The 19923-nt window shown below is 49.9% G+C and overlaps 1 protein-coding gene across 4 annotated transcripts in view; it reads left to right on the top strand.

Annotated features, from left to right (window-relative positions):
• The first annotated feature begins 940 nt into the window (after positions 1-940).
• Tspan9 (tetraspanin 9) overlaps positions 941-19923 on the top strand; it is a 181240-nt gene continuing 162257 nt past the window's right edge. The window contains exon 1 of one of the 4 annotated variants that reach the window (XM_040738930.1): positions 941-1036. The gene's annotated coding sequence lies outside the window, so the exon portion shown is untranslated. Of the gene's footprint in view, positions 1106-3277; positions 3391-19923 lie in introns of those variants that run through there. The other 3 variants (XM_013123632.3, XM_040738932.1, XM_040738931.1) reach the window with 3 other exon arrangements.

Here is a 19923-nt window from a genome sequence, read left to right as displayed (position 1 = left end):
AGCTCCCAGCACTCGGGAGGCAGAGGCAGGCGGATATCTGTGAGTTCGAGGCCAGCCTGGTCTACAGAGCTAGTTCCAGGACAGCCTCCAAAACAATACCGAGAAACCCTGTCTCAAAAAACCAAAAAAAATTTTTTTTCTTCTGAGATTTCAGGGCACTAAGGAGGACAAAACACTTTCCCTATGACAATAAGGACAAAGAGCGGTGAAGGCTTTAGTGGTCACTTAGGGAACAAGTTGCATGAATCTGCCTGCAGCGAGGTACGCCAGAGATGTCAAACTAGTATCTCCTGCTTCAGCTTGGCCCCTCCCGGCCCCAGTGCCCTTTGCTAACACTTGGAGGCTCTAGCTCAGGAGGCAGCGGCTCCTCCAACAGAGTATCTCAGGGCAGTATCTAACTCACACCCGTGTTGTCAACACCTCGAATAGTTCTCCCGAAATACCAAGCAAGAATTTCTTAGGTGCGGGGTGGGGGTGATGAGACCAGACAGCCGGGCACGAGCTAGAAAACTGAGACCATTTCCCGCAGCCTTGGGGTAGCTTGTGTGGGCGCCCAGACCAGGAGCGCCACCTTTCAGGCCCTGCCCTCCCACCGCCCAACCCCGGGAGGGCGCGGCCAGGCCAGATCGTCGCAGGCAACAGGCACAGTAGTGCCACCTTGGGGGAACGGGCGAGCCGGGTGCACAGGGAGGCTTCTGGAACGCCGATGGGGAAGCGGCACAGTCCTCCCTCCAGCGCTCTCGTGGGGCACACGGCCGGAGTGGAGGGGGGCTCCCGTACAGCCCTCTGCCTCGCTCAGCCAGGCACTGCTTTGCCTCGGGCAGCAGAGTGCTCCCTTGGCGCGGACCGCGGGCCCTACTTCTCTCCGCCTCTCCCACCCTTCCCCTTCCTAGCCCCGCCCCCGTGCATTCAGATCCCGCCCCGCAGCCCGGTGAAGGTCCCGCCCCCTCCGCCTGCCGGCCCCGCCCCCCGTTTCCGCTGGCCGCGGTGGTGCGGGAGGGAGCGGAGCCGGGGCGCCACACCGAGTCCAAGCGCGGTGAGTGCGGCCGGGGCGTGCCCGCGACTCGGGGCTCCTGAGGGCGCGAAGTTGCGGGGGTTCGGCTCGGTGAGCGGCGCGCGGGGCAGGCCGGGCTGGGCCTCGATAGGGTTCCCAGTAGGGTGGGTGTCTGGGGGTGCCCAGGGAGGCGGAACTCTCGGGGGGCAGGGGAGCCGGGGGAGGGGCGGGGGCGGAGGAGGGGCTGGAAGGGGCCGGGGCGTGAGGGGCCTGTCACTGCGCTCCCTGGGCTCCGCTGCGGGTCAGCGAGGTCTCAGGAATGTGGGACTGCAGAAGCGTGGACCGCTGTCGCCTCACGCCCCAGCCCAGGGATGGGAGACCCGTAGGATGCCACAGGAAGGAAGACCCCCCCTTCTCGTCTCCCTCCCGAACCGTCAGGGATCCGGCAAACCGGCTGGAGAAGGTTCACCCAGGGCCGCAGATACCGTCTGGGCCTGCCTACAGACCCGCTGGAGCCCCCAGGCATTCCTTGGGCTACCGCTGGTCGAGCGGCACTCAGAGTGACAAGGCTTTGGCACACCCCTAGATCTGAGATGTAGCCCATCTGTGCGCGCAAGTTTGGGCCTTTAAAAAAACTTTCATGTGGTTGAAAAAAAAAGTTCAAACAAGCAACAGCTATGACAGCGGCGATTGCAGTTGTGCATCATTGATTAGATTTCTGGGTCGCTTCTGCCTGTGATGAAGGATAATGGTCTAAAGCATCGTTCTCCAGATGATTGTCAAGTGTGGAGACATTTGTATCTGGGTAGTGAGTGAGCGCTCCTCAGGACTAGGCTGATCTTGGCAGTCTCTATGTCTAGGTAAGAACTGAGCGGTTTGCCTTTCAGAGAACTTAATTTGCCTTTTTGACCTGCATCTGCCCCCTCCCCTGGGGTGACTCAGGCATTTCCTCCTCCAGGAAGCTTTCCTGGACTAGTGGAGAGCACAAAGAAACGCTTGCTTTGATTTCTACATACCTGTCTGCTCCCCCTCTACTCAGAACAGCCTCCAGAAAGCGTGTGTGTGTGTGTGTGTGTGTGTGTGTGTGTGTGTGTGTGTGTGTGTGTGTGTGTGTGTGTGTGTGCTCCTTGGAGAAATGCGGAGATAGGACAGGGATTGTGAAGCATCTCAAACAATAGACTGACTGGGCAAATCATTTATATTTAGCTGAGGAATGCAGGCAGGACTCAGACAATCACAACACTTCCTATAGCAGCCTGGTCCTGGTGCCTCATGTGGTTGAGTCCATGGCTGGGGTGAGAGAGGGAAGGATATTGGAGTATACAACTCCAGGTGTTACTCGGTTCTTCTGACTCATTGAAGACCTACTGTGCACAAGGCCCTCAACAACTGGAGTGCTTCCCAGTGAAGTGGTTTTGTTTGTTTGTTTGTTTGTTTTTGGTCTTCTTGGGGGGACACTTTAAATCCGTGAACAGAGACCAATAACTAGTGTTCCTATAGTTATAGTCAGCCATATATATGCATTTGCTGCACATAGGCTGCCTATACTTTTACTGACCTGCACATGTCTTGGGGTGTCACTTTTACCCACCTTATTGGTTAGGGGGCTGGCACTAGAATAAATTATCTTTGATGTTACAAAACTTGTTGAGAAAGAAGTAGAGTTTGATCTGGAAGCTTCTCTGCGCACCTGTTTGTCTCCATCTGTACTGAGTCCGTCTGCTGCCTCCCCTCAACCATGTGTGAAGCCTCGGGCAGGACAGGCTCCTGTCCTTCCTAGCTCTCTCTGTTTTGGAGGACCATTGGGTTGAAAGTCTCCAGGGGCTCTCCTCCAGCAGTACCTAAACTAATAGTGTTTATGTTCTCAGCACCCAGTCAATTTATACTTTAAAGTTTTTTGTTTCTTTTAAATTAGCATACACAGTCACAGGTTCCATTATGACATTTTCGTATGTAATTTGTTTTTGCTGATCTTCCCCCCCTCTTCCCCTTGAGTGTGTTATAAGTGTGTGTGTGTTTGCTCAGGTAGAGGCTAGGTCTACACCAGGTGTCTTCCTTAACTGCTCTTCACCTCTTATTTTAAATATGTATATTTTTTGAGACAGTCTCTCACTATGTAGCTCTTGCGCGCCTGAACTTACTCTGTAGACTAGGCTGGATTGAACTCACAGAGTGTAAGGGGGTGTGGCACCATCCCTCCACCATTCTGCTTTCTGTATGGTGTACTGCCTTAGTCTCTTAAGCTTACCTGAGGCTTACTTTGGGCTTCCCCACAGGCATTGTGGAGAAGCTGCCTGCTTTGTTGGTGCACAGCCTTCGGGCCTGGGCTGGCTGGCAGGGTGTCCTCCCTCATCCCTGGCTCTGTGACCCCCATGCACCTGGTCCTGGGGATTGAGGTAAGGCCTTGGGCAAGTGCCTTCACCTGTGTTGGCCTAGGCTTCCTGCTTACGCAGTGAGGATAACAATACCGCGTTTTCAGGGCTATAGGAAGGATCCCCGACATAATGCATGCGATGGTGCTCAGGGCCGCATGCGCAGCAGCAGGTGTGCAGGGAGTGGGGGCTGCTGTCTGTTATTTATAACCTAGCCGGGTGGCTGCACTAACATGCTGGGAACAGGACTTCTCTTCTTTTCCACTAAGGCCCCGGCCTGCTGAGGTGGTCACTTCTGCTCACTCAGAGGGAGTGGAAGGAATCCGGGTGCTGTCACCCGGCACTTGCCATCCTCCGTTTCCGCCCCAGGCTGCCTGTTCAGCCTCATCTACTACTATTGTTCTTCCAGAACCCACATGTCCAGGCAGACTGCTCTCCCAAACATGCTTCGGCCATTTCTTCTCTGCCGTGCCACCTTCCTGGGTGTCCTTCCTATTTCAGTCCTTCCTGCCCTCCAAGACCCGATCTATACAGGTACAGCTCTTCCCAGGGGTCCTCAGTGAACCTTTTGCTTTGGAACTCCTGTGGCGTTTTGTGTCTTTGCCTGTCTCTTGCTAGGTAGTTCTTTGAAGAATTTCGTCACCACCTCCACCATCAACATCGTTATTATTACTTTTTTTTTCTTTTTTGAGACAGGGTCTTGCTATATAGTCCAGGCTGGTCTTGAACTTGTGGTCTTTTACCTCTGCCTCCAGAGTTCTGGAGTAACAGGCATTTGCCACCATGTCTGGCTTCCTTATTGAATTTTTGTGCTAAGTTCTGGTGATGTAGAAATAAAAACGATAAAAGTTTCTAGGCATAGTGGAGTATGCCTGTAGTCTCTGTACTTTTGAGGCTGAGGCAAGAGGATCTGGGATTTAAGGTCATCTTTAGCTGCTTTCTGAGTTTGAGACCAGCCTGGACTGAGTGAGACAAGGTTAAAAAAAGCAAAAACAAAAACAAAAGGCTCTTGTCTTTTTTGGACATGTAATTCAGTCAGGAATTTAGGAAAGGTAGGCACTTCCCAAAAATCTCAGTTTGATGTATTAAGTGAAGTATGGTGGTGTGCACCACAATTCCAGCCATTTGGGAGGCTGAGGCAGGAGAATGGCTGGAGACCTAGAGTTTGAGTCCATCCCAGGACAGCATAGTTAGTAAGTGGCTTCTGGGGGCAGGGTGTTCAAAGTTGGAGCAGTAACCTGACAGAGGAGGGATATGCTAGACAGTAGGAGTTGAGAGACGCTAATCTCTAAAGGGAGTGGTTTTCAAAGGAGGAGGAGGGAACAGCCCCGAGGACAGATGTGTGACTAGCTCAGCAGGGCCAAGGTATGAGACTTGTGGAGACTGGCTAATGAAGAGATTGGGCAGGTAGATGAGCCATACTGTAGGTGGCTTCAGTTGCCCAGCTGGGGAATGAATTCCATACATCCATCTGTCCTGCCATGTGCAGGCGCTGAGTTAGTTGGTGAGCCTTTCGAGGTTCTGGGATGTTTGTGGTTTTGGCATCAGGGTCACAGAAGCAGGTCTGGGCTCAAGGAAGTTCATGGTGGATGGAAATCATGGTGAATGTCTGGGCACCTGCCCAGGAATGGTGAGGAGGAGAACACCCAGAGAAACTTAGAAACAGGATCAAGACCGTTTGTGGGGGCTGGGGTGTGGCTCAGTGGTAGAGCATATGCCTAGCCTGTGTGAGGCCCTAGGTTCTGTCCTTCCCATTGCAAAAAACCCACACCAAACCAAACCAAACTGGACTGAATTTGTCACTGGTGAGGAGGCATAGTTTCCTGATCTTTTAGGAACTTTGACTCAGGTCAAACCAGGGTTTGTGGCTTCAACACAGGAAAGAATTGCAGGACTAAGCAGTATGAAGCAGGATTGGAGATTTTACGTTAGGGATGTGGTTCTCAACCTTCCTAATTCTGTGGCCCTTTAATAGAGTTAGTTCCTCATGTGGTGACTCCCAGCCATAAAATGATTTCATTGCTACTTCATAACTGTAATAGCTGATATATGACCTCCCAAAGGGCTGCGGCCCACAGGTTGAGAACCGCTGGGTTCTTAGAAAGAAAGACACAATGTGAACATGCGTTCTTCAAAGGAGATTGTAGGTATGCACTCTTCAGGATGGTGTCACAGCTAGTTAGTGTGAGCCAGATGTACAGTTTTGATGGATGCCAACCTTGCCCCCAAAACCCCTCTTTTAAATTAGAAATATTTAAAACAAAACATTGATTTGTTTTGTCTGAGTGTTTGTGGGCATGTGCATGTCACTCTGAGTGTGAAGTCAGAGGGCAGCTAGTGGAGTCGGTTCCCTCCTCCTACCTTTGGGTTCCTGGGGATTGAACTCGGGCCATCATGAGCTTACCCCCTGAACCACCTCCCCAGCCCTTCTGTCTTTTGGTGTGAGGTTATAGAGTGGCTCTGGAGAGGCCATGGAGGGAATTATAATCTGATGAGGTAAAATCAAGAACCACCCACCAAAGTTTCGGGAGGAGTTTATTTAGTGAATGTCCTTTCCCTGCAAATAAGATTTCTGGTTAGGTTCCTAGACAGTTGCAGGATGAATCTGGGAAGGGAGAAGGGCTTCAAGCAGTTGTTAGTGGCTCTGGAACTTTTGCTTCTCTGCTGGTGAGAGGTTTTAACTAGATTTGTAGGTGAGGGGCTACTCCTCCTTTTGTTTTTTCTGTCTTTCTGTCTTGCCCACTATTGATTGGATGGGAGCCTGGAGAGATGGCTCCGCATCGAGTGCCCTTCCAGAGGCCCTTTCCAACACCAGTACCCACATGCAGTGGTTTACAGCTCCAGAGGATCCAGTGTCCTATGCTGGCCTATGCACGCACACTCACCTTCCCGTACAAAAACAAACGGCACACACACATACATAAACATATCCACAAACCTTAAAAGAATTGATTGGGGATTGGCACTAGATTGGGATATGATCCCTGTGCTGTCTTCTCTGGGTTTCATTTTTGTTTGTTTGTTTGTTTTCTGACCAGTTTCCAAGTATCTTTAGGATGTGGCTTCTAATGACCTCTGATGTCCCTGTTGTACTTTAGGCTCAGCGTAGCTCCCTGACATACACAAGAAATGAGCCTTGTATCTTCTGGAATCCCAACTTTGTACCGATAGCAGTATCTGTACACAGGCCCGGTCTTCTCTGGAGTCATGTTTCCGTGGGGAGTCAGATGTTTCCTGTGTCTCTCCTCACGTCCCAAGTTGACTGTCTCTAATGTTTGCTGCAGTTTCTCTGTCTCTTGTTGACTGTTTTCCACCGAGTTGTAACAGCCCCGCTAGGGCTACTATGGGTGTGAAAGATATGGAAAGAACACAGTTCTTTCCTGTCAGCCATATGGTATACATACCAAACTTACACCTCAACAAACTTAGACTGTTATATGTTGGTGAAAACTGTTAATACTAAATCTTTGGATTTAGTCTTCAGTCTAACAGTCTGTCCCAGGGGTGGCAAATATATGGCGTGGATATTGTCACCTACAGAACTGCAGAGAGCAGACATTACTAATCAATTACATCTGCCTTTCCTGCTGAGCTCACAGTGCTTTAGGCACCACCACCAGCTAAGTGGAATTGGCACCACAGCTGGAACCTGTTGGCCATTTCTGGCTTTGGCCAGTTGTCGAGTGAGTGGGTGGGACCCTGCTGCCCTGTGGAGTGGCCATGGCTTCACAGCAGAATGATGACTTAATTTTTCACGTTCGTGCTGGAGCACTCTAGGCCACATCCTGGGGCCAAGGTGCTTACAAGAAATAAAGGAAACCAGGTCAGTGTCAGTCTGGCTCCATTGTGTACTAAGACCTTTCTTGTCAACTTGTCTCAAGTTAGCTTTTTCATATTTATTGGTTTGTGTGTGTGTGTGTGTGTGTGTGTGTGTGTGTGTGCACGCACGCGCCAGCAGACATGCATGGTTATGGAGGTCAGAGGACACATTTTTGGAAGTCAGTTCTATCCTTGTTTGAGGCAAGGTCTCTCTTGTTTCAGCTGCTGTATTGCATAGGCAACCTCCAGCTGACTCTCCTGTCTTTCCTTTAGGAGTGCTGGGATGGCAGAAATTCCCATCTGTAGCGTTTTACTGGAGTTCTGGGGACTGAACTGAGGTTGTCAGGGCTTGCCTGGAAAGGACTTTTTACCTATGAGTCATCTCTCTAGACACCCCCCTCCGCACTCTCCCCATTTGTGTCTGTGTGTGTGACAGAGTTTTCCTGTATAACTGGGACTGGCCTAGAAATTGCTATGTAACTGAGGCCTTGGGTTCACAGTTTTCCTGCTTCAGCCTCCTACATGCTGAGATTACACTCTTCTTAACGGTGGGCTGGGGGCTAGATTAGGATTCTGACATTTTCTAGCCTTCTCTTGTGCTCTGGCTCTTGACTTTGAATTAGATTTTGGGGTCAGGAGAGGGTGGTTTGGAGGAAGCCTTGGGAAGCAGAGGAGCTGGTAGCTCCCTGTCTCCAATAGGCTGGGGAGCCTGGATGGAGGGGTTTCCCACAGGCTAGAAAGAAGCTATGGGAACTTCTGGCCTGCCCCTGGTGCCGCCATCCCAGCATCAAGGGTACCCAGCTCTGCTTCTCCAGAGCTGATGCAGGATCTGTTCCCAGCACTCTTCAGGCCCCTGCTGAGCTAGTCTGCCAGAAGCTGCAGGCAGCCTTGGCTTGGATGGTGCCGATCCAGGTTCCCTGTGGGAGCTGCTTACAGACCTGGGCCATTTTATGTTTTAATTTATGTGCATTTTATCCCGTGGCTTCTCCCTGCTGGGTGACTTGTAAATCTCTTACCTTCCGTGAACCCTGAAGTGCGGCTGGTGGAGGAAGGAGGAAGGCTTTGAAGGTGCATGTCTGGTTGCTTACTTTTGCCAAAAGATTCCTTGCCTGTGAGTTCTAAAAAAGACTGTTGGGTGGCTCGGGAGCCCCTTGTCCTGGTAGGTTTTGTGTATTGGACTTTGACTGTCTGTGTCTGTAACTTGTCAGCAGTTAGCCCCAGGTTTGGGCCCTTTACATGTGTCCACCATGCATTTACCGTGGGTCTGTTGAGCAGTGGCTTGCTTGCGTCTCATTCGTAACAGTCCCAAGAGGTAGGATGTTACTGGAGCAGTGCCTCAGATTCTGTTTCTTGTGAGAGGAGGGACCAGCCCATGTACTCTGTCTCAACTTCTGTAGACCTAGGCATCCCCTCAGGACTCTCCCAAGCCTATTTGCACCCAAAAACTTGAGCTCCAATTTTGGAGGTGGTTAGATTTTTTTTTTTTTTGAGACAGTAGCTCTCTACACTGCCCGGGCTGATCTAGAACTCACTGAGTACACCAGGCTGGCCTTGAACTCCCAGAGATCCACTTGCCTCTGCCTCCTGAGTGCTGGAACTAAACGCATATGCTCCCATTTTTAAGTCTTCTGTGATTTGGGGATGTTCCTATGGTTCTATTGTGTTGTAGGTAAGGACCCAGGGACAAGGGAGTGATTTTCCTGTGCACAGTGCCTTTTCCCTGTCCCTGATCCTGTTGGGCCTCACAGGCTGCATGTGGATGGGCCCTCCCCAAGAGGCCTGTGTCGCCGGCACCGTGGGCAGGCAGACAGCCCCTGACATCAAGCCTTTCCCAGCCAGGTGACTTGAGCACCCCCCCCCACATCTGTGTTGATGTGCTGAGTGAGAGGGACCCTGTGAAGGGCTTAGCAGACAGGAAGTTTGTCCTGACTGATGGCTGTAGCCTCTGGGGCTTTGGCTTTACCATTTCTTGTCATGCTTGTGAGCTTCTGGAATGATGTCCGACTTAGGGAGGGCTCAGATCCTGGCTCCTGTCTCTCATTGTAGGTGACCTTTGTAAAGTCATTGCTTTCTTCGGGCTGGGGGACTGGTTAATAAGGTTCCTTCTAGTTCTTGCCTAGGTGGTTTTCTAGGTGAACACTGTCTGGATTTAACTTCCAGACCCAGGCCTTCCTAATTCTTCCTCCCCTAAAGCTTTCTTTGCTTCTGAGCTACAGGAGGGTGGAGGAGGAAAGGCAGGAAGTTAATGAGTAACCCACTGCTCTGATTTCTGATGGAGGACAGGGATTGTTTACAGAGATGGCTGCCTGTATAGGGGGTGGCCTGTCTCTGCCTTCTTCTTTTTCTTCCCTTCTCATGGACCTTATATTTGAGCTCTGCTTGTACTGCTGATTTCTTTTTCTTTTTAACATTCTGTTCTGGGAATGAAACCCAGGGCCTCACACATGGTAGGAAAGCTAGCACCCTCCCCCCCACCCCCGAGCTTCTGATCAGCCACCTTCATTTGCCGTGTGGGACAGAGACACTATGGGCTAGTGCCTGCAGCCTTATAACTTCGGCTTCAGTTGCAGCCGATGAGGCAAGAATACCCAGTGTAGTTTGGCTTCTAAACCAACACAAACCGAAACCCAGGCAGAACTGGGGTGGGCTGTGAGAAACGTGCGCCACCAACGCCCAGCTTTTCTTTTTTTGTCTGTCCCTTGGTTAATACTGTATGTGTGTTTCAGTTTGTCACATCCTGCTTTCCTCGCTGACTGTGAGTGCCTGGGAATGACTTTTACTCTGATACTTTCTAAACCCTGTGACCGTCTATCTTGGCTCTCAGTGGCCAATATTTGCTAAATCATTTGATCTTGTGGGTGCAGCAGGTGGAACTTGAGAGAGTCAAGAAGCCTCTAGATGCTTCTAGGCTACCCTTGACTTGTTGGGGAGACATGGCTGTCCCTGCAGGAGTCCTGGAGGGCCCATGGTCTCTAGGCAGGATCCTGGTGAGGCGTTGACTCTGGTTTGGTAACTCCTAAAGCAACTTTGTGCATATTTGAAAGAAATGAAATTCCTAAGCTGGGTGTGGTGGCACACACCTTTAAATACTAGCATTTGAAGCAGAGGTAGGTGAATCTCTGTGAGTTCAAGGCCAGTCTAGTTCAAGGCAAGTTCTAGGTCAGAGCCGGGCGTTGGTGGCGCACGCCTTTAATCCCAGCACTCGGGAGGCAGAGGCAGGCGGATCTCTGTGAGTTCGAGGCCAGCCTGGTCTACAAAGTGAGTTCCAGGATAGCCTCCAAAGCCACAGAGAAACCCTGTCTCCAAAAACCAAAAAAAAAAAAAAAAAAAAAAAAAAAGTTCTAGGTCAGCCAAGGGTACATAAGGAGACCTTGTCTTAAAATAATCAAACAAAGAGACAGAAACCATAGAAAGAAAAATGGCAATTCCTTAGGTTAAAAAGAAAAACTGAGGCTGGGCAATGGTGGAGGCGCATGCCTTTAATCCCTGCACTAGGGCGGCAAAAACAGGTGTATCTGTGTGAGTTCAAGGCCAGCCTGGTCTACAAAGTGAGTTCCAGGACAGCCAGGAATGTTACACAGAGAAACCCTGTCTCAAACATACAAATCACCTGCAACCAACCAACCAGCCAAACAAACAAAAAACCCCAAAGCAAAAAACACAAAATCAAACAAACAAAAACAAAAAATCTGAAACACACACACACACACACACACACACACACACACACACACACACACACACACACTCACACTCTTCCTTCTGAAGCTCTGATGGGTAGTGGTCTGTGTTGTGAGTACACTGTTTCCTATCATGGGGTACATATACACATGTTGCTGGTAGCATATATAATGTATGTTCCTTCCCCTGCCTTTGATGGTAGTGGTTTTTGGTTCAAAGTCAAGGAGAAGGCCTCAAGAAGAGTGATCTTGGTCAGGGGTAAGCTCAGAGTGAGCTTGTAACAGGTATGACCATACACATGTGTGTTGTCAGTATGTACTGACAGGAATGCCATGTTGTTCTGGGATTCAACTGGGAGGCCCAGCTGTGGCCTCACAGTAGGCCAGCATGTACCTGTGCCCTCTTACGTAGCACAGTCCTGGCAGGCTGCCTACTCTCTCCGTTTTGACCAGCTGCCACAGAGTGGTGTCTGAGGTAAGGCCCACGCTCTTCAATTAGCGAAAGGGTGGAGGTACCAGGGACAGACGAACAGATCTCGTCTTTGTAAGGCCTGAGCCTCTGATGGGCCACAACTGGCGGTGGGGTGGGAGTGGGGAGGGAGTGCTCTGGCTGGGTTTCAGTGGAGTGCGTTTCCGGGTGTGTGCACGCATGCAGAGTGACATGTTTTGTTTTAGAGAAAATGAGGTAGAGGTCTGGGCTTGCAATTTTCCACTTGTCTTAATCCTGGGAGAATCTAAACAGCTTTGTTTAAAAATTGGACACGGAGATTGCAGGGACCAGAGTGAAGAAGAGCTGTTGGGTCCCCTAGGAAGGCAATTAGGTTTGCAGCCAGTGTGTGGATCTGTGTGGCCAGTATGTATGTATGTATGTATGTATGTATGTATGTATGTATGTATGTATGTATGTGTTTCTGTATGGATATATGCATGGATGCAGTGTGTGGACCTGGTTGGTGGCAAGGCAGAGTGCTGACAGCACAAACCGTGATGTCACTAATAAACAGTGGATCCTCACTGTTTCTCACTGGCTTCCTGCTGGGAATAGATGGGAACAGGAGAGGGAGCAGTGAGAGGCAGAGGTAAGCATGGTTGGGATTGCCCATCTTGGATCTGTTCTCCAGTGTTAGAGAAGCTGGGGGTGGTTATGGCTGGTCAGCCTGTATTTGACAAAACAGCCCATACCTCAGTTCAGGGAGACTAGCACAGGATAACCCATATCTCAGTTCAGGGAGACTAGCACAGGACAGTCCCATCAGGGAGAATAGAGCAGGACAGTCCATCAGGGAGGGTGGATGATGTTCTCTGAGAGGAAGATCTGTTGTGGGAGGCAGAGCCTGGCCTGGAGGGAAGGCTGGGCTTTGGGTAGATTCAGGAAAGGGGCTCTGTGTGCTTGCAGTGTGGGTGGTGAGCTTGGAGGTGGGTGGAGACAGGTGATGTCTGCATAGAATAGGACTGGATGACCAGGTAGGTGGGATCCTTACTCTGAGATGCCACAAATGCTCCCCAGAGCAGTTTGGGTTTGGGAGGATTTGTGCTGGGAAGCTGCAGATGGAGACTGGGAAAGGGATGTTTTAGGAAACACAAAACTTATAGAAGAAACCAAAATGAAATTAAAGAAAGCAACAGCTGCTCCTCATCCTCCTTCTACTGTTGTTGCAGAAATGAAACAAGTGTTTAAATATTACATAAACTATAGAAATGGAAAGGCTCCCCCAATTCTGTCCTTCAGAGACAATCAATGACCATTAGTACTTTGATTTGTGCTCTTTACAGATTAAAAGTTTTTTCCATGTTTATTTTGTGTATGTGTGTGTGTGCGTGTGTCTGTGTATGCTGTGTGTGTGTGGATACTCCTACCAAGGTACATGTGTGAGGGTCGGGACAACTTTGTGGGAGTCATTTTCTCCTTCTACCATTCAAGTTTTGGGGTCAAATTAGGTTGTCAGGCTGTACAACACTTTCCAGATATTTTCATGGTAAGCTGGTGTCAGGCCATTGCCCTGCTCATCTTCTCTGTCCACAGGTAGATGGGTTGATTTGCTCATTCTTCAGCCATCTTTCCACCCAAGAATGACCTCATTCTTCACAGTGGCTGTTTGCACACTTGCTGAATGGGTTTTGTGTCAGTTTTCTAAGCAACATAATAGGCAGCACCAAGACTCTGGGTTCATGTAACTACAGTCTGCTTGTTCTCTGTGCTTTGGCTTAGCCCTTTGTTCTGAGCTCAGCTGCTCATGCCGACTCTGGGTCCAGGAGAGCCTGCCTCGTGTGGAGTGGCTGACTGGCTCTCAGGTGATCTCTCCCCTGATAGGGTTCTCACTAGGAGGGAAGCGAGTGGTCTTTCCATTGAAACTAGAATCTGTAAGAGCCAGTGAGGTCTGAGCTGTGAATTCTCCCAACACAAAGTCCGTCTACTGCTAGTGAAGGCAAGACTCCATTCTAGGGACGGGGAGAGATTGTGCTTCTTGGTGACCGGGATTGGCAGGCCACATCCAGGGTGTGTGCCCAGGGACAGAATGCATAGTCCTTGCCTGCACTCAGGGTGAGGAGCATAGACCAGGGAGTAGACCCCACAGACCTTTGGAAAACAGCCAGCCCCCTTCTCTTCCAGGTCACTGTTGATAGGAGGGTCAGCTAGGGTCATTGGTGAGAAGTTCTCATCTTGCTCCCAGGCACTGTTTTGGGTATATTTAGTGTGCTGTGTGGGGTGGGGGTGAGCAGCTTGTTCAGCAGAGTACTCTGCCTGGTAATAGGTAGTGAGTATCTGCTGCCATCAGGCTCTTAGAGCTGCCCCCTCCCATCCCTTTTGCCCTTTGAAAGTAGCCAGAGGCTTGGCTACTAGATACCTGCTGCTGTTTTTTAATGTTTCTTTGAAAACTGTCCTTCTGGCGACAGCCCTTTAACAAAGCCAGATGGGCACTCCAGGACCAGGCCTGCTGGGGTTTCACTCCTTCCTTGTCCAACAAATCCATCAATGGACCCCAGGCTTCCTCCTCATCTCCTGGTAACCCCAGCTGTGGAAGAAGAGGACCCCATCTGTGTGACTTACACATTTCACTTTCCCAGAATTCTCAGGCAACTCACAGTGGGCTTGACATTTGACTTCCCTCAAGGTGTTCGCGTCTTATAGTTTTCTCTGTCCTTGCTTCGCTAGCTCTTCTCTCCCTGTGAAATGTCATCAGTGCCTGGAAGGCTGGAGGAAGCAGGGGAGAGTCAGCAGCTCTCGGGAGCTGTGGTGGCTCTGGGTGTTTATCAAAGTCACCTTTCCCGGGCCGCTGGCTGTTCCCTGGTGGAGCACACTCCCAGAGCACGACCGTCTTCTTTTGCCCATCATCCTTCTGGCCCATGTGCTTTCTTCAAAGAAGAACAATAGCAGAGTGGGCCTTTGCATGCGGGTTTATTTTCTCCCTGCTCCCTGGCAGCATCTTTTGGAAAAGAAATGTTTTGCAGCCAAGAGGTTCACTGCGAAAGCATTCTGCACCCCAGGCATAAACTCTTGGCAGCCTAATAGAGCTCATCAAGGGGACTTGGTGACGACTGTAATCCAGGAGGGAATGTGGCCTAGTGCACCTGGGTGAGTTAGGGACACAGCATCATGCTTCTCTGGTGGCATTGATGGCACCTGACCAGCTTACCAGCTCCACACTTAGCAGCGCTAAGTGGCGGTGGCTGTGTGTAAAGCTGACTATGCAGTCCTCTGAGCAAGCTGGCATTCTGGCCAAGGCCATAAACCTCAGGCACACTTTGGCCAGGCATTTGGAAAAGCTGGGTGGAGGTCCTCAGCCTGCTGTGTTGGGTGTTTGCTAGTTTGAAGCAAATGGGAGGTCAGCTTCCCATATGAAAATATCCAGGAGGCTCTCTCTGATGTCTGACTCTTCTTATTGCATCCTCACGCCCCCATTACTGGCTTCTCATGGCTGTGAGGAGGGATCAAGCAAGCTTCAGTATGCTCCAGGGTCACAGTATCCAGGAGGTAGCAGATAGTTATTGAATGCTTCAATCCCTCAAGGACTGAGAGACTCTTGTCTTAGGTGCTCGGAGCAAAAAGAGAGCTGTAGTTGGGCGTAGGATTAAGATTAGGTGAGTGGCAACTTTTTCCGCTTGTGGCTATCACCTATCTGTTTTATGTAGAACTCTAGTTTCCTGCCAGGATGGACCCATAGTGCCCTGCAGTACCCAGGAGTAGGCTGTGATGACAATTGGGTGTAATTGCTGCAGATGCAGCCAGAGCCCTCTCTATACAACTCAAAGGAGAGACCTATGATGGCAGAGCTGGAACTGTCTTACACTGAATTGGGCATGAAGAACAATGGTACCCAATTTCACCTTCCACCCCTCCTGCACCTGAGCCACAGCTGTTTATAAAACAGCTGGAAGAAGGAAGAAGGCTGGGAAAGTGAGTTTTTAGCTTGCCATGAAGACCTTGGAGCACCTTTAGAGAATTGGGGAGGGAGTCAGCTGCAGGAGGTGAACATGCCCCTGGGCTGTCTGACACCATCTGGTCTAGCTATTGGGAAGGACAGCATGACAGATCTCCATTGGAAGAGCCAGGCCCATGGAAGGCCTCATTAAATGTTCGTTGATGGAGATGGGAAGAGAGTAGTTTCAGGTACGGAAAGAAATACAACTGGGCCAGCCATGGTTGGAGGGGCTTGTAGAAGATCTGCTTGTTTCTAACCTGGCCAGCTGCCTTTGGAGTCTCCTTGGTGAGGCAGCCTGCATCCGTGGTGGCAGTGGTATAGCCGGGCATTTTGGAATGAGGTCTTCCCAGCCACACACTGGATTCTTCCCTGTCTGGTCTCCAAGGGAAGTAGTTTTCCAATCCATTCCTCTTGCAGATGTCAGAGACCAACTAAGAAATGTTCCCTGGGTTCCTGAGGCTGAAGTGCAGTTTTAAAGAACCCTCAGAAGATGCTGTTCTGTGGCAGTGGCTTTTAAACCAAGTGTCTTTAATACAGTCTTAATTCATGCTAGGAACCACAGCCTTGCCACTACCACATTCTAAACCCAGTGGGGTGGGCCTGGTCTGTGGCCTCTGGTCAGAGTTAACATTAGGCTCAGGGATAACACAGCCTCTACTGGCATTCTCTGCTGGTGCGCACACATACACACATACACACATACACACATACACACACAAACACACACATATACACATGGCAATAATAACTTGGTGTTAGAGGTCAAACCTACAGCTTTATGCATGCTAAGTGTGTACCCTACCACTGAGCCACACTCCCAGCCTCCTATATACTCATTTTAATAGATCATAATGATTTATAGGGTGCAGCATGATATCCCTAAATGCACATACCATGTGCAGTGATCAGATCAGGATAATACCTTAAACATTTATCATTTACTTATATGGAGAACAGTCAACATCTTCTCAGTTGTGAGGTGTGGTGGCATGTGTCTTTAATCTGAGCACTTGGGAGACAGAGGCAGGTGGATCTCTGAGTTCAAGGCCATCATGGTTTACAGCCAGGGCTGCTAGTGTCTCAAACAACAGCAGTAACAACAAGAAAACGTCCTCTCGGTTATCTCGAAACGCTTGCTTGTTTCTGCCACGGAGACCCTCCTGTGACCTGCAGCACCCCGGCTGCACCGGGCTCCTAGCCCCTCTTCCGCTTGTCCTCTGCATGCCCAAATTCTCCCAGGCTCTTGTGACCCAGGCCCTGTGACTCTCTGCACTTTAACTTTTAGCCTCTACAGATAAATGGATGTACAAGGGACATGTCTGCCGTGTCCTCAGATCACTCCCTGTGCACTCCGTCCCTGTCCTTTCAGGGAGCAGAGACTGGGGTTCTCAGCTGAGCGTTTCCTGTTTTTGTGTTACTTGGCACCTGGTGGACACTCACATGCTTTCCTTCTTTTGACGCTGGGGACAGAACCTGGCTCTCTCATGCCTAGCGCACACGCCACCACTGAGCTATAAACCCCCGGCTCGTTTATTTACTTTTTAAAATTGAATCACAGTTGACTTATAGTACAGGGCTGGTCTGAAATCATGATCTTTCTGCCTGGTTTCCTGAGTGCTGGGAATGCAGGCGTATGCTACCACAATCAACTTCCTCTTCTTGGTTTTGAATGAATGAATGCCGCAAGTGGAATCTAAAAAGAAATGCGCCCTTGGTCTCCTCGGTTGGCCCAGGACTGAGTGCTAGCTGCCTGGGTTTAAGCATCCATCCTCAGTTTCGTGCTTTAAACTGTTTCGACAGAGGCCTGTGTGAGCTCCTTCTGCAGGTCCTGGAAGCTGAGAGGCACACTGTCTTTCCTAAAGGCCCTGGAGAGGATGCTGAGGGAAAAGGGAAGTGCTGCTTGGTGGTCTCACTTTTGGGGACACTGAGGCTGGTTTTCCTGGGTCCTGGGCAGCTGGGCAGAGGAGCTGGGAGACAGACTTTCTTGATCCTTTCCCGTGTTTGGTCTCTTGTCCCCCACCCCATCCCAGACTATTCTCTTCATTTTCTTCCTCAGCCCTGCTCACTTACCCCCACCCCCACCCCGGCTCCTGGTGAGTAAGGTTTGCTGAGTGTGGTGACCTCTCTGGCCTGTGGGCAACATAGCAGAGCATGTTCCCAAATGACCAAGACCGAAAGGACTTGAGATAGGCATGTGTAGGGTTATTTTGGGGTTGGTGGGTCGGGCTGAGATCTCTCTGGCATGCCTGGCCTCTAGCCTCTCAGAATTTACCAGAATGGAAGGCTGATAAAAATCAAGGCTCCAGGAATAGCCGAGAATTTGCTTAACCTCTGGGAAGAGGTGCCACTGCCCTACCCAGAGCCCACAATGGGAGTGAGGCCGAGGGAGGGTGGGATGGGGAAAAAGTTCCAGAGGCTTCTGCTTCCCCTTCCTCCCTGAGCCGGCTTGGTCAAGGGGGTGGTGAGTACAGTGCAGGGCTCAAGGCCAATCTGATAAGGAGCAGGACTCTGGGACCTGAGGAATGTCGCTCCCTCCACTTCATCCCTCCCTGGGGAGTTGCTTTGTAATAGCTGATCAGGGAGCCAGAGGCTCAGACTCTGTCTCTGTGTCTCACCGCTTCTCTCCTTTTCAGGCAGAGGACTGACTTGCCAGAATAGCTCTGCCTTCAGATCTTCTTCATGCCTTCCCTAGAACCCGTGGGTGAGAATAGAGCACTCTCTCTGTGACGCTGGGTACTGTGCAGCCTCCCTGCCCCCATATTTGTGACCGAGATCTCACTATGTAACCCAGGTTGGCCCCTAGTTCATGATCCCTCTGTCTCAGCCCTTGAGGGCTGGATGACAGACTTGAACCTTTATATATACTTACCTGTCTGTTGGGAGCTGGAGTGGATAATCACATGTGTACACATGAGGTCAGCTAAAACAGTTCAGGATGCCAGAGCAGAGTCCCCCAGGATCCTCACTTGCTTCTCTGAGCCTTAGGGGAGCGCGCGCGTGTGTGTGTGTGTGTGTGTGTGTGTGTGTGTGTGTGTGTGTGTGTGTGTTCCTGGGGATCAAAGGCAGGCCTCTATTCCTGCTAGGCAAGCATTCTACCACGAAGCTGCATGCCTAGCCCTTATTTATTTATTTATTGTTTTTTTTCTTTTTTTTTAGAGATTACTTTTTTAAAAATTTTAAATAGCTTGTTTTACATGTCAATCCCAGTTCCCTCTCCCTCCCCTCCTCCCCCACCTCCCCACCATCCCCCCCAGGATAGCTCAGCCATTAAAGGCTAGGCTCACAACCAAAAATATAAGAGTTCGGTTCCTAGCCCTTATTTATTTTTAATTTTTATTTTTCAGTAGTTCTCACTATGTAGCTCATGATGGCCTTTAACTTGTAATCTCCCAGCCTCAGCTTCCAAAGTTTTAGACTACTGGCATGCACCACCACTCCTGGCTAGCCTTAGATTTCCTTCATCTATAAGGGGTTGTGATGCTTGGTTGCTCCAGGGGTGGCAAGAGGAAGGACCTTATATGGGTACAATGTTTGTGTCACTTCTGTGTTGCTCCATGGGTTCATCTCAACCAGCCTGACCCTATAGTGGCTCAGTAATTTGAGGGTTCAAAGGTCATATCAGCATTCCAAAATTCTCTCCTGTTTTCTGGGCTTGTTTGCTTGTGAGTATTGTTCTAGCAAGTTCAACAGTTGATTTTAGCTACTGTCCATCTCGACTTCTTTCTCATTTCTTCTAGAACTCCAATGACATGGCTGTTAGACTGTGACACTGTAGGTTGCTGATATCCAAGGACATGACTGTTAGGCTGTGACACTGTAGGTTGCTGATGTCCAAGGACATGACTGTTAGGCTGTGACACTGTAGGTTGCTGATGTCCAAGGACATGACTGTTAGGCTGTGACACTGTAGGTTGCTGAAGGGCAAACTCTCCTCAGTCCTTTCTGTGTGGGTCTTTGGGCAGTTTCTGTCATAGGTCTTGAAGCACACGGCTCTTCTTTTGCAATGTCTGATGTGACTGAATCCCCTCTGGCATATTTCTCATCTCAGACATCGTAGTTTCCACCTCCAGACATTCATATGAGTCTTTCATATCTTCTCTGTCTCCTCTGTCATATTTCCCTTCGGCGTGAACACACTGTAAAACCCTTGCCTACAAGGATCACTGTCTCTCATTTTGCTATGGATTGTTCCCATTGATCCTTCCACTTCTTTAGTGCTTGCTCAGTGTTGATTGGGTGCTGCTTAGCGTGAGTTTAATATTGACAGATGCTGGGTTTTGTTAGGCTTCTTTAAATAGTGTTGGCCTTATTCTGGCATGCATTTAAATGACTTGGGATCAGTTTCATACATTTAAGTTTGCTTTTAAGCATCTTAAAGGCTAGATCTAAAGCAGACTGTAGTCAAGGGCTAATTTAGCCTCGCCACTCAGGCAACACCCTTCCAAGGACTCTACCGAATGCCCAATGGATGAGGTCTCTCTGGATGTGTGCACACCACAGATGGTCTGGGTACTGCTGTGCAGTGGTTCTTTTTCCAGTATTTAGAATTTCACCCTGATAATGTAGGGATCAGCTGGACACTCCAGGGGGCTCCTCTGCAGGTTTCTGGATTCTCTCCCTTCAATCCGCCTTTCTCT

The sequence above is a fragment of the Mesocricetus auratus genome, unplaced genomic scaffold, assembly GCF_017639785.1.
Source record: "Mesocricetus auratus isolate SY011 unplaced genomic scaffold, BCM_Maur_2.0 Super-Scaffold_100676, whole genome shotgun sequence".
Taxonomy (NCBI): domain Eukaryota; kingdom Metazoa; phylum Chordata; class Mammalia; order Rodentia; family Cricetidae; genus Mesocricetus; species Mesocricetus auratus.
The sequence above is the reverse complement of the archived record's forward strand: the minus strand, read 5'-3'. Positions and strand labels throughout refer to the sequence as shown.